Source organism: Typopeltis vanoorti, chromosome 24 (assembly GCF_054136105.1).
Source record: "Typopeltis vanoorti isolate ZY-2024b chromosome 24, IOZ_Tvanoo_1.0, whole genome shotgun sequence".
Lineage (NCBI taxonomy): Eukaryota > Metazoa > Arthropoda > Arachnida > Uropygi > Thelyphonidae > Typopeltis > Typopeltis vanoorti.
In genome coordinates, this window is record NC_143572.1 from 15,212,018 (window position 1) to 15,223,938 (window position 11,921).

The 11,921-nt window shown below is 36.3% G+C and overlaps 1 pseudogene; it reads right to left on the reverse strand.

The window, feature by feature from the left end:
• Positions 1–1,119: 1,119 nt before the first annotated feature.
• LOC150092951 (5S ribosomal RNA) lies at positions 1,120–1,240 on the reverse strand (annotated as a pseudogene).
• Between the last annotated feature and the right edge of the window lie 10,681 nt (positions 1,241–11,921).

Sequence of the window (11,921 nt, forward strand, 5' to 3'; positions counted from 1 at the left end):
TGTTCCGATCAAGAAAAACCTGTTCTTCCTCCCAAGCCCATATATTCTTCTATATTATGGTAGAGAATCCTTCGGTAATTTTAAAGTACATAATTAGAATAACTAAATAAGTGAGTATTTGAAGAACTATTTCGAAAGAGATACGCGGAATATATAAGATTGCAAACAGGCTTTGAGATTCAAATTATTTACTTGTTATGCTGTCAGGATACTTCCGGCTTTAAACTGAAACATACTGATATACCGTATTTTTCGGACGATAAGACGCACCCCAAATTTAGGAGACGATTTTTAGAAAAAAATATTTTATTATATAAAGATATTTACTTTATATAATAAAGATCTTTATTATATAAAGATATTGTTACAATCATTTGTATTAGCAATATTCAGTTCATCTTCACTCTCGGTGCTATCACTCCTCTCGTTAATGTCACCGTTCGTATTACTTTCTTCTGAACTATTGTTGTCACTCCAGTGGTGTAGCTCGAGCTTTTGCCACCCCTCTCAATGCACACCAAAAATACTACAAAAAGTCAAAACGACGTATAGGGAAATAAATTAAAACACTATGTTTATTTTTGAAGTAAAACTTTAATTTCAACATTCTAAAATGCTATTTTTCTTGCTTTTCTGTTAGCAAAATCGTCGATGACATTGTCGAAGCCTATTTCATAGTAATGTAGGTAATTCTTAATCAATTTTATTTAGAAAAACTCCTCTCACAACTAGCAACGCTTACAGCAACTCTGAGGAAAATTCGCTGTAGTATTACAATATTTGGAAACGAGTTCTCGAGACTGTACTTTAGAATTAACTGCAAAAGTTCACAATGTCGCCCGGGGAGGACCGCCCCCCCTCTAGCTACGCCTCTGGTGAGGACAGTTAAGATTTATTGAAGCATATTTCAAACAAGTCTGTTAAATGTTAAAGAAATATGTGTTTATGTGATGTACTTGTACAATAATCTTAATACAATCCATATAAGGGTTTCTAATTCAGTTGTTATGTGTGTAATATGATTTAACATTTAAAAAAAAAAAAGTATTTTTACAGTTAATGCAGTGTTATATATATATAACATGTAAAAAAGAAACATGAAAGCAAATTAAAAACTAATGCCAGCAACACCCGGTGTTCCCAGGTGGACACCCTCCCAAGTACTGACCAGGCCTAACGCTGCTTAACTTCGGTGATCGGACGAGAACCGGTGTATTCAACCTAGTAATATTTTATTAACCATAAAGCATCTACATACATTCCAAATAAATATATATACATTTGTACATAGAATGCTTATTTTGATTGGCATTTTGATTTACATTCTTGGTCTTAATAATATATTATGTACAATTTATTTTTCCTTATTTTTAACATCAGTAATCTGCTCAGTGTCTACTTCTTCCTACAGTCCTTTTTACATGAGTTGAGCAGTATTTTTCTTTTAATGTAACATAACTTAGCCCTTTGTTATGTTTGACTTGACACTTTTACATTTGGCTGTGAACATTTTGGATTGTACATTATACATTTGGATTATACAGTTTGGATTATACAGATTATAGTTTGGATTATACAGATATAGTTGGGATTATACAGATATAGTTGGGATTATACATTATTAATTTATCATGAAGTGTTAAGCGCTGTTTACATATACCTTATCACTTTCAGATTGCAAATGTCTATATACATATGTAGTATTTGTTTTAACATAGAAAGAGAGGGTTACATTTTGGCAGATATTTGAGTTACCCACCGGATCAGCAAAATGTCATCGACTTCTTCCACTATATAAACCGTCATTGACATTTTTTGATGCATAAAACTAAACTACTACCTCTATAATTGTTCAAATATTATGCACAGAATTACAACTAATTATAGCATAAAGCAATTAATGTACAAGTGGTTATACAGCTTAATGAAGAAGTTTACAATATGCTTTTGCTTTTCTTTCGCTTATGTATATTTTATCGTGTATATGTTTTTTTTTTTTTTGTTTTTTTTTAATTTATGGTGGGTCCTTTATTTCTGATTTGCAGTTGTTCTTCAAATTCTGAGATGAGACCTATTTGTCGCCATTGGTGTTTTGTTATTTTGTTTCTGTTTATGGTATCTGTGATTGTTTCTTTTAATATATTGTTTATTTTCTTCAGTATGTCTGGTCCTGTTTCCCTTCCGTAAATTTTGTCGCATCTGTATGTCCAAATCGAGTACATGGTTGTTATGATGATGATTGCTTTAGTTGTGTTAATTTTCCCTTCGTTTAACCAGTATAACGTGTGTTCTGTAAAGGGTTGTTTGTGTTTTATGAATGTTTGAACCGTGTTCCATATTCGGGAGGTGTGAGGGCAGTACATCATTAAGTGGTAAAGTGTTTCTGGTTGGGGGCAAAAATGACATCTGGCGGGGCCTTGAAGGGGGATCCCTTTCGCTGTGCACCACATTTTGGTGGGCAAACAAGCGTGGTGTACTTTGTAGTAGAAGGTTTTTAATTTGGGGTTTATGGGCAGATTGAAGGCTTTTTTAAGTGCCTTTGATAGTCTTAGTGTCCCTCTTTCAATCTCCCGGTGTTGTGGTGGTGGTATAACTGTGCGCGTGAGTTTGATATGTGCTGCTTTAGGTCTCATCTTCAAGAATTCGTTTATTCCTACGTATTTGTTAATGAAGTTGTAACCTTCCGCAATCTCGTAGAACATTCTGGGTGTTTTGCCACTCGAGCGCGGAAGGGAACATATTACTTTGTCGGGCATTATCTTCTGCATATAATATATTATATATGCGCTCCATGCTTTTTCCTCAGTGTAAGCTCTCTCTATGATTTTTGCTCTCGCACTTAGAGTTTTTAGGTGTACGTTTATTAAGCCGAGTCCTCCCGCCTCGATGTCATGGAATATTGTGGATCTTCTGATGGGTTCGTATTTGGAACCCCAGATGAACTTTGCGCATTCTCTGTGTATTCTGTCTACTGCTTGACCGTTGTAGTTGGTATTGTTCATGAGGTACCATATCTTAGACAGTAGGTATTGATTGCATATTTTAGCTTTACTTGTTAGTGATAGTTGTCTGTGTCTCATCTGTGTAATTTTCTTGGTTATTTTTGTATGTGCAAGCTCCCATTGTGTGTTGTGTTGGATTTGTTCTCCTATGACGATCCCCAGTAGTGGTAGGTGTTTGTCTATTTTTATGTCGTTCGGCATGGTAGGCCTTTTTACCCACCTGCCGACGAACATCGCTTGGCACTTGTGAAGGTTTACTTTGAGTGCTGACGCTTTTTCAAATTTTTTGAGTATGTTGTATGCGAGTGTGAAGGACTCGGCTGTAGTTACGGTTAGTATTACATCGTCGGCATAGGCGAGCACTTTTGTTTTTCCTTCACCTCCTATGTGAGTACCCGCTATGCCGGGATGCTTAGATATTTCTCGTATTACCGGCTCTAAGGCGAGACCAAAGAGGATCATAGAGAGACTGTCTCCTTGTCTGACCGAGCATTTAATTTTGACCGGTGCAGACAGTTTCTTGTTTATGATTAGGCGAGACTCTGCTGTGGTGTAAATATTTGAAATCAGATTCTGAAATTTTTTCCCAAAACCTGCAGCTTTGATGACTTCATGTAGGTAATGATGACTCACTGAGTCAAAGGCCTTTTCAATGTCGAGACCTACCAGTAGACATGGTTGTTGTGTTGTCTGGTAGTGCTCGTATATACATCGAATTTGAAGGATATTGTCCTCTATTTTTCGGCCTTTTATTCCGCAGGTTTGGGATTTGGATATGATCTGGTTTATGTGTCTCTGCACTCTTTCGGAAATAATTTTAGTTAAAATTTTTTGGTCTGTATTGAGAAGTGTAATTCCTCTCCATTGTGTCTCTTCGTTGTTTGCTGTGTCTTTCTTTTTGGGAATTAATGCTATGTAGCCGAGGTTGAACTGTTCTGGGATGCTCTCCGAATTGTGTATTTCGGATAGCATTTTCACAAATAGTGTCTCAAACATGGGGTAGTACGCTTTGTAAAACTCCGCAGTGAGGCCGTCGGGTCCTGGGGATTTGTGTAATGATAGGGATTTTATGATTTTCTTGCATTCTGTTGGCGTGATTGGTGAGTCTATGTGTTCTGCTTCCTTGTCTGTGAGTCTTGGTAGTTGTGTCAAGAAGTTTTGTGTTTCTGTTTCGTCATTTTCTTTTTCAGAGAATGTATTCGTGTATTGTGAGTGGAAGAATCGGAGGAGATTTGCATCTCCTTCGATTTCTACCCCCTCGTGTTTTATTTTATTAAATTGAGCTTTCTGCTTTTTTTGCTCTTCAAAGAGCCACGCAGCTTTGGTCCTTCCTTCATCTTGTTCCATTGTTTTTATTTTAGCGCGAACCCAGGCCCCTTCAGCCTCTTTTATTTCAATTTGTTTTAGTTTTGCTCTGAGTGCATTAATGGCTATTTTATTTTCTGGAAGGGTTCTGTCTGTGTTGTATTTCTGCGTTAGTTCTTTAATTATGTTTATTTTTTCTTTGTTTGTGTTGTATTTTTTTTGTTTCCCTATCTTTATGGCGGCTTTTTTTACTTGTATTTTAAATTTTACCCTCACTGTAACCACGACAGATAGCGGGGAATGTGAAAAGCATTTTGCTTCACCCTTAAAGAATAAATGTTAATTGTCAATTGTCATTACACAACCGATTTCCGAAGTGACCCGAAATCGGTTGTGTAATGCTCATAATGTATAGCATTACACACACACACACGCACGTACGCACACCTGAAAGGGTGTGCGTTATGTTAGAAATGCTTTAAGGTTTAAGACGATTATAAAGTATTGATAATTTATCTTAAATTTCTATGTGTGATAGTATATTAAATTCAAATGTCATTGACAATATGCCAGCCTGGATGAGCGAGTCGACAGCATACCGGCTCCCCAATCAACAGACTGCGGGGTCGAATACCACCTTGGACATGTAGGAGAATGCTCCAGAGAAGCATGATACCTCTATGAGTTTATAAGGCTTGTCTCGATTGTAAAAAGAAAGAAAAGTGTGCATAAAAAATCTATAAGTTGAATATTTTGTGAACTTATTATTTGATGGGAGGTGTAAAATTTGCAAAACTACAGCGGATGAGGTATGATAGCATGTAGAAGTTCGCGTATTTGAGAAACATGAGTTAGGAATATCTCACACACTCCACACAACAGAACTGTTGCCAAACATTTTTCTCTCAAGGAAAACACTGGGTTGCGGGGGGAGGGGGGAAAACAGCAAACATGGAACTTCTAAAACACGCACAAGTTTTTATTACTTTTAATAATTACACAGTTTAATGATTATAATTTTACAAAAGCACGTGTTTCAATTTGGCAATTGGTGAGTTTTTCTCACAACTTCAAACACTTTCCACAGTTTGCGAGTGACGTCATAGAGAACTTTTATTGATTTGCAATCAACCAAATATTTCCACATATGTTTTCGAAAAGTTTTTCTATAGCTACCTGAAAAGATGTTTATACTGTTCTCACTGGCGGCTCGTGGCTTGAAATCGTGGGGTGCTGCAACTTTCGAAATACATGTAAGTACAGTATATACGTGTTTGGATAAAATATCAAAACTATGGTAAAAATTTAAAAAAAATTAAACATGACAAAATATTATTTATTATCGATAAAATTATTCAGTTTGATATAATTCAAAATTACTTAAAAATAAAACCCATTCCTTTAATTGTAATTAAAGGAATGGATTTACAATTTTTGGACATTACAATTAAATCCTTTAATTGTAATGTCCAAACATGATAAGCACTACGAACACTCTACTACTGGTGTAAATTGCATATAAACAACAGTGGAACTGCGCGACGGGCAGTGCCACGTTGCGCTAATAGCTCGCATCTCACTATGACGTGCATATGTTTGCGCGCGTAGCAATATGACGCTGTGGTAAATAAACACAGTGCTGTTAGCGTCCTTCGCCCTCCTAAGTGCTACAAGATGGATTCTAATTCTTTTTTTATACAAAATAAGAGAATTGCATAGGATTGTTGATGATAAAATTAAATATTACAAGCAAATATAAATAAATTAATAAATATATTTATATATCGAGAAAAATTCGGGGTGCTGCAGTTCCGCAATGCCTATGCACGAGCCGTCCCTGATCCTGTTCAATTACGATTAAAAGAAGCTTTTCCTCTTCTTCCATGAGCAGTGAGTGGCGCACCTACACTGGTCAGCTTCAGATCAATATTTGGGAAACCAGAAATGCAAGTGCCATTGGAATAGAGTATTTCAAAATGATGGAATTTTTCCCTAAAATCGAAATAATGAAGCCTTGAAAAGAAGATTTGTCTGTTTTTACATTATAATTCACAGCCTTAAGTTGACCGTTTTCCACTTGGATTGATGTAAATTACATGACTGTGATGAGGTTCGAGGAAATCGCTCCTCAATAATCATCCATCGACAATAATTCATGCAATTGTTAATGGCCTATTAGGATGAAGTCTTTTTGGAACGTGTGATTATTTTGCTGAATAAATGTTAGAAGAAGGAAAAAGAATAATTACGGTTGTTCTACTTGACGGCCTTCTCGTTTCTATTACTTTCACGCACTCTTACGTTCACTTACTTTTAAAATTCATCTACTCTTGGAATCTTATAATTCAAATAAAAAGTTAAAAGCGGTTAATTGACTTCTAATTCAAAAATTGAAACGCATGCAACTGTTTTATTCTAGGGGTTAACAAAATAAAACCATAAACCTGGGGAAGGAGTGTCCTAGGTTCAATTCCCGTCGAACCTAAGACAGTTCGATTCCTGTCGGAGACGTGAGGAGCTCAAGGATCTTCCTCAGCCATAGCCAAGTTAGCCGGTCTTGGGCGTGGACGGCAGGGTTTTTCTCCCCAGTTTATCTGGGGTTTTTCATCCCGCAAACAGGCAAACCGACCCCGTGAGCACACGGGTCGAATTACTGCAAACTGCAATACTCTCGAACTCCGATGCTGTGGTCCTAAACATAACACTCGTATTGTTGCTGTAAATAGACTGAGGGTGTAAATATGCGGAACTTGAACCTTATTCTAAGAAACGTTAAGGACCCTATCTTTAATTATCCTGGTGGTTTTATTAAATTGAAGAAGAATTTTATTATGAAATTGTAACATTTCGACCTTTATTCCTACCACAATATGTTAAGTGTTTTCGGCATTTCTTTAAGACGTAGAAAATATTTATAGGGAATAAAATATTCAGAAAAAATAATAATTATTAATCCTTTTCACAATTAGAATTCTAATATTCTTTCTTTTATTCTTATTATTTTAATTGTGTTATGTTAATTTTCTGTTCCTATTCTTAAGGATAATATCAACGCATGAGCGATCCGATCATCCTCAAGAAATACACTTAGCCTGCGACCTGACTGGCCGAGTGATTAGCGCATCCAGTCTTCACTCAAGATGCTTCAGATTCGAATCTAGCCTTGGAGCATGTGTCATTTCCTTAGGGGGTTGGGGGAGATGACCTACATCGTGTGAGATCACCGATCTTATAATCTACTGAAGGTCTGAAGAGGCTTAAAAGTTCAATGTTTGACTTGTAGAATAAGGTTTCTGGACGAGAAAAAAAAATTAATTCAAATGCAAAAATATAAAATTAATAAAAAAATAGAAAACAAGAATCCTTAGAAGCTCGCGCACTGCACAGATGAATAATAAGTTTACAAAATCTTTTATGGGGGAGGTCCACACCTAAGACATTTGGATAAACCCACGCAGGTTTGCAGTCAGAAAAATACTTCTTGCACTTAAGGCAGTGTTTCCCAACATTTTTTGGATTTTTCCTCGACATGTCTCGAGTATGCTTACGCTTAAATTTTTTTTTTTTTTGGTAATCCTACTGAGCCAACTACACCGGCTGAGTCCCTCTTTTAAGCAAAACTGGAAAATGAAAGATTTCATAAGCACAAAAGCGACACCTGCTTTTCATCAGAAGAGATATCGAGTTCATATTTTGCTGCCCTCACACAATGAACAGAATATAATTTTGAATTCCTGTTCTAACGCTCCTGACTATAAATATTTTAGAAAGAAAATAATAAAAACGCACAATTACAAGAATAAATGAGTACATATGTTCTCAAATGAAATAAAAAATATTATTAAAATAACAGTTACATTGAAACTGTAATTACTTGGAGTCGAATGCCCATAAAATTATTATTGTTGTTATTTGTATTAGTGTTGAAACGAAAGTGGTAATTAATCTGATAATTCCGTAGCTCTTTTATTGCCGATATATATTTCTCAGTTAGCAACACCATTCAAAACAAAATGAAAAAAATTACTGTGAGTTCTATAATGGCTGCATTTCAAAGTACTATTCTAGTCTTATAAACAAGTCCATCTAAGTGGGTTGAGGACAATTTCTATAGAAAAGTTGGAAATAATGAAGGCTATATCAAGTTTGAATTGTCTTCTCTAAAAGCAAGTGATCTTTGGATATTTATGCATATAAATATGCATAAATATGCTGAACTGGCCCATTCATTGTGCCTACATTCTCTACTATACGGGATTCCCATAACACAGACAACAAATGATTTATTGTATATTAAGGTACTGAATTAAAAAATATAATAAAAACCAACCCCCCTCTTTTTTTTTAGCTATTTTGTCTTTCAAGTTATGTTGACGTAGGTTGAAAATGTATAGCAGCATGGTTATAAAGATGTTTGAACTTGACTTTAACCATCAAGGAATCCAGAGCACGCTCGCAACCATCTGGATAATGATTGATCTCTACTTCTAAGTGAAAACGTTGCTCGCATGCTCTCCCGTTTTCTTTCACCTGTTTGTAGTAGTTGTGTCCAGTTGAGCATATCATGGATATTGTGACTCATTGAACAGAAAGATGGTGCTTTCTGTTCAATGATTTATTTAATTTATTTTCTTATTTTTAGTTATTACACCAGCACACGACAACAGTAACTCTTAATCTAAGTACTGTTGTAATTTATTATTTCTTATGTTTCTCGAAAAGTTTGCTGTTTATTTTTGATAGGATTTCGTGTCCTATAGCAATACTACAAACATAGGTAAGCTTTCTAATAACAATAAAGATATGATTGTATGTTCATTAGTAATGGATGTCTGCCGGCTTTAGATGCACATAATAAAATTAAATTTTTTTTTGTCTATATTAGGGGTTTCGAATAATCTGATCTTTAGCTGTCCAATGATAATAAAGCACTATGAGCAATTGTCGGTATGTAGTATAGCGCTTTATTACTTGTGGTGCAAAACCAGTAAAAAGATTAGTCAATGACAAGTTACGAGGGTGGTCTGAAAAGTTCTCGGCCTAACAATGAAAAAAAAAACGAATTTATAATTTCAAAATTATTTTTATTTTTCAACATAATCACCCTTAAGACTAATACATTTATTCCAGCAATTCTCTAGCGTCATTAGCCCGTCCCTGTAGTGGTTCTTAGTAAGATCTTCAGTCACTCATCTACAGCTGCAATCACTTCTTGATTCGAAGAAAAACACTGCGAGGAAGAGTTTTAGTTTTGGGAAGAGACAGAAGTCAGACGGAGCCAAATCCGGGGAATAGGGTGCATGTTCCAACAATTCATAGTGCAGATCCCTTAATTTTCTCATTGCCAAAACACTTTTGTGGGCTGGTGCATTGTCGTGATGAAAGATGATTTTTTTCTTCTGCAAACCGGGTCTTTTCTCACGAATTTTTTCATCTAGTCTGGGAAAAATATCGGAATAATATTCCTCGGTTATCATTTTACTCTTTTCAAGATATTTAATAAACAAAATGCCTTTAGCATCCCAAAACACCAATGCCATGACCTTTCCTATGTCCTAACCGGCTTCTCCACTGTTTTGACTGCTGTTTGGATTCTGATGTGCAATGGTGACTCCAAGTCTCATCCATAGTAATACATTGACGCACAAAATCAGTTTTCTTCTTGTTAAGACGCTCCAAGCACTGTTCAGAGATTTTCATGCGAGTACGTTTTTGATCTGCTGTGAGCAAGCGCGGCACCCATCTTGCACAAAGCTTTTTCATTTGCAATTCCTCATGCAAAATATATCCTAATATATTTTAAAAAGGCCTGTAGTCTCAGCAATTTCACGCACGTTGACTCGCCGGTCATCCAATACCATATCGTGCACTTGATCTGTGATTTCTGGTGTGGTTACATTTTTCAGAAGTCGTTCATATGGATCATCTTCAAGGCTGGTACAGCCACGTTTAAACTCGGCAGCCCATTTCTTAATTGTCGAAAACGAAGCAGAAGAGTGCTCATAAAAGTTTATGAACTTTGTATAAATTTCTGTTACCGTTAAACCTTCTTTTACAAAGAATTTAATAACTGCACGAAACTCAACTGTATCTATTTCAAGGCATACAGACAACACTTTTGTTTCAGACAGCTGTATAAAACAAACTACTTGGTAGAATGACTTGCAATTTCACATGGATGCGTATGGCAGATGGACCAACCTAGGCAAAAAATCTATGGTCGAGGTCGAGAACTTTTCAGACCACTCTCGTATTCATTTTGCCGTAGCTAAAATGTTTTTGACAATTTTCGCTGTTATATATCTCCGCATTTATTTCCTCATCTTCCAAGTACGTCATTGAGCTCAATGGCCTGTTACGATAAAGTAACTTCTAGAATTTGAAGTCAGTTCCTTTCTGTCAAAACTGTTGTTCTTTCATGGAATGTTACGAAAGTAAATTCTACATTTATATCTGAGAGAAATTACGTTTTTCTACATGCTGATTTTTTCTCATTAGTAATATCAGCATTTAAACTTAAAAAATTAACTTTACCTTATGTATTATCGTTATTATTATGGTACAAATGTGACCAGTCCATACAAGTTCACAAAGTTAACTCGCCTACTAAATTCCATGTTTTCTATTTCCACTACATTGCCACTACTTCAGACAATTATAAAGGCTATCACATAAGGGGGTCTATAAGAATTACTAAAAAAATCACATTAGAGAAGTCGATACAACATGTTAAAAACATCACTTCGGAGTATGATCCCCCCCCCCCTTGAACAGCTAAACAGGGCTCACAGCAGTGGACTGTGCTCGATTTAAGAGTGCCTACAAAATTCTGTGGCAATAGTCCCATTCTTCCACCAGATCAAACTTTAGAGGCAGTGGCGATCGGCGTGCAATGCGATTCAAAACATGTTCAATCCGATTTCAGTCTAGTAATCATGCTGTCATGACAGTCTATGGACATCTTCAGTTTCAAAGTATTCTTCCATTACGCTATGGAAAAAACATCTGGACCTTCCTCACCCACACAAAATCGCTCATAGGGGCTCGATGATGTGTTCTCGATACCTGTGAGTAGTTATGGTGTTCCTATCAAAAATATGAAGAAGGGGATGCACCGTTAATCGTTATTTGGTCTCACACGAGAACAATGCATCCACCGTCTGTGTCCCTTTCTCTGAAGTTGGAGAGATGGTCCTGCATTTCTCGTTCTCTCAGGATCAAACCAGGTCTAGAATCTGCTTGTAATCGAAAACCGTACTCATCAGAGAACAGAACTATATTCCATTTCTCGGAGCTCCGAGTAGCATGTTTTATGGCATAGTTACTAGTTTCGACGAGATCTGCAATGGTTTGTGGCTGATGAGATACAAACTACTAGCTTCTGTAGAGTTCACTTGAATTTAGGATTCTTAGCACTGGAAATCTTCTCTCCTGTGGCCGCAAAAACTTTACAAGACCTTAAAAGGACATCATGCAGTTCCATCTTGCAGATGGAGTTAGACATCAATCTGTTGGCACAGCAAACGACCTTGGCCAGCTCTTCTTGTAATGGTTCCTGTCTCCTGACAGGAAGCCGAGGCACATTAAACTAATATGTCAACTTTACATTCGATG